The following is a 3180-nucleotide window of genomic DNA, read 5'->3' on the forward strand; positions in this document are numbered from 1 at the left end:
TTTTACATAATAGCAAGTTTCTGAATTACTTCCCTTATTTCGATCTAATGCGGGATATTCTACGTGTTCATTGGACCTGCTAGAAATAACAGCCAAATCTCACACAAACCACTCCCTCCTGTGTAAAAAAAAAAAATATATATATAAATAAAATAAAAATAGACGTTCGCATTGGATAAGTTCACATGCAGTTTCTTTTGTACAAAAAGACGGGATGGCCTTTGATAATACGTCTGCTGAAATTTCTCTGCCTAAAAAGTAGGAAGTTCACATTGGATAAAGCAGTCTCTGTTGTACAGAAAAAAAAAAGATGATCACTGCTTGACCGCCTTTGATCATATGTCTGTTAACCTGGGGTTAAACAACAACAATTTCCATTATTTGCCTACTAGGGTCAGCTGAAAAGTTCATAGGCTAATCAAGATACTCTTATGGATTATGGACCAAATGAGGTCAATTTTTCAACATAGTCCCCCTTGCAGTCCATGCACTTCTTTCATAAGTGTCACAGTGCTTGGATTGCATTGGTGAAGAAGCTCTCATCTTGTTGGTCAAAAAAGTTGTCAACAGCAGATATGACATCATCACTGTGATACTGGCCTCCAGTCAAGTGTTTTTTTCATGTTCGGGAACAGATGATAGCCAGATGGGGCCAAATCAGGAGAATAGGGAGGCTGATCATCCTGTTCAAAGCCACCATCACACAGAGCAGCCATTGAAACCAAGGATTTGTAAGGTGGAGCATTGTCCTGAAGAAACAAGACCCCTTTCATAGTTTTCTTGGATGTTTGGTCTTGATAGCCTTCCATAACTGCCTCAGTAAGTTGGCATACTACTCTCCTTAATGGAGTAGCCCTTTCGAAGACACTCAATGAACACAATGCCTTTTACATCCAAAAAACTGAGGCCATCACCTCCCCTGCAGATGAAACGACCTTGCCTTTCTTTGGAGCAGGTGAGGAGGGGTGTTTCCACTGCATGGATTGTTTCTTTGTCTCTGACTCATAGTGATGAAGCCAACTTTCATCCTGGGTTAGGAAACGTTCAAGGAAACCACCTGAATTTGCTTCAAACAATGAGAGATTTTCCTGTGATGTGATCAGCCTGGTGTGCTTTTAATCAGGTGTCAGAAGACATGGCTCCCACCAAGCAGAAATCTTCATTATGCCAAGTGCAGTGTGCAGAATATTCTCAACTCTCTTGCTGAATATACTAATAGCATTGATTATTTGATTTATAGTCAATTGCCTGTCATCCATCACCATGTGGTGAACATGATCAATGTTTTCTTCAGTGGTGGCTGTTGCAGGATGTCCAGACTTTGGGTGATCTTTTAAACTCTCCTTTCCCCTCCTAAATTCAGTTGCCCACTTTTGCACTATTGATAAAGCTGGAGTGTCATCCCCTAATATAGTAACCATGTCAGCATGAATATCTTTGGGGAATAAATCCTTTTTCTGCAGATATTTGATAACAACATGATGCCAAATTTTGTCCATTTTCAAGAGAAGTTGCTGCTAGTTACTTTTGAAGTTTTTTTGAACAGTCAGATGTTGAAAGTTTACTTAGAAAGGAAGAATGCAGTTATTAATTAGATGCATTGAAATGAATGCATGCAAGATTTCACAGCTGTAGTGTCACTCCTTCTTAGTTAGTCTATGAACTTTTCACTCCATACTTGTATGTCAATCCTGTTCAAGGAGAGTTCACACACGCACACAATTGTTTCAGTTATTGGACAGTAGCCATGCTAGGGCACTACACTGAAATTTTTTTTTTTATCAAAATCTGGTACTTTAGCAAGAAATATAATAAATGCTGATATTTGAGAGTTAAAGAAGTATAGTGAATTATAGTACTGTTAATACAAAAATTGTAAGTGATGATGATGATGATGACGGCAGCAGTTCTTTGTATCCAAAAATCTCAATGAAGAGTGGCAAGCCCTTGGGTAGTTTTGTAAACTGATCCTTGAATGACAAGCTCTGGCACATTCGGGGCAAATATGTAGACTTTGATCAGATGGAGGTTGTGATGATGACTTTTCCCTTCCACTGCAGTTGCTCTGGTTTTCTCAAAGTAGCATTGACCTGGATGCAGTGTTGTCACACCTCCCTCTGTCCTGCAACACTTTTCCACCCTGTACAACTGATGCAAAAACAAGTTATTAAAAACTCAATTCTAATAATATTCACTAATTTGCTCCTGCAGTTTAAACTTAATGTTATTACATAAGATTTAATTTGAAAGAATTTGAAAATTTATTATCCCTTTTGATATGCATATTTAAATATAAATTACTTTAATCTGTAATATTTCACAAACATGCAGCTTTAAAAACTATTAATCATTTCAGCAAAAACAACTGTTGATCTCAACCAAAAATAAAACTATTGAGAACACTTAAAATTTTTATATAAAAAACAATTTATTTGATTTATTTATTGTTTTTGTTTTTGGTCAGTAAGTGTTATTTCCTATTTGCTTCTATCTAGAAATCAAAGGAAATGACTATTATTCCTTTCAAACTTTGCTTTTGTGACCTGGACATCAATATTTTGAAACTGATCTATTTTCCATTACATTTCAGACAGATTCAGTGTTGAGTTGCTGAAGCAGAAATATTGTTATAGCAAATATTCTGCTCAATACCACAGATTTGTTTGTCAGTTGCTTGACCATAACCACTTGAGCATGACACTTAGTGGCTGACGATAAGTGCATCTTTGATGAAGAGCATCATAGTCATGTGTTGAGAAGGATTCTTTGGGGTTTGAATAAATGTAACAAAAGCAAAGTTTGAAAGAAATATTAGCCATTTTTTGTACTTTCTAGAGGTAAGCAAATAAGAAATAACAGTTGCTACACAAGGGCAAAAATCATATTACACAGTTTAATCACTACTAAAAATTAATAATTATAGGTGATTTCTACCAAATATAAAAAAAAAAAAACAGTGTTGCTCTTGTAGCAAAAACCCAACAGAGATTGAAACCATTGTTCTCAGATTTTCCCTGTCTAAGATCATGACTTGTTAGTGAACTATTTCTTCCAGCCTGTGGCGTGTGAGACGTTTACAGGGGCTGGACCATTAACAGTGAAGCTCTTGTCATTGTTGGCAGCTCACCTAATGAAGGCATCAGGTGATACCTAAGAAAGTGCTTGGCTCACCATCACTCG

At 36.7% G+C, this 3180-nt stretch overlaps 1 pseudogene; it reads right to left on the reverse strand.

Moving 5' to 3' along the window:
• Positions 1 to 699: 699 nt before the first annotated feature.
• LOC149136126 (uncharacterized) lies at positions 700 to 1607 on the reverse strand (annotated as a pseudogene).
• Positions 1608 to 3180: the final 1573 nt, after the last annotated feature.

This window comes from Octopus bimaculoides, chromosome 4, assembly GCF_046866305.1.
Source record: "Octopus bimaculoides isolate indiv1 chromosome 4, ASM4686630v1, whole genome shotgun sequence".
Taxonomy (NCBI): domain Eukaryota; kingdom Metazoa; phylum Mollusca; class Cephalopoda; order Octopoda; family Octopodidae; genus Octopus; species Octopus bimaculoides.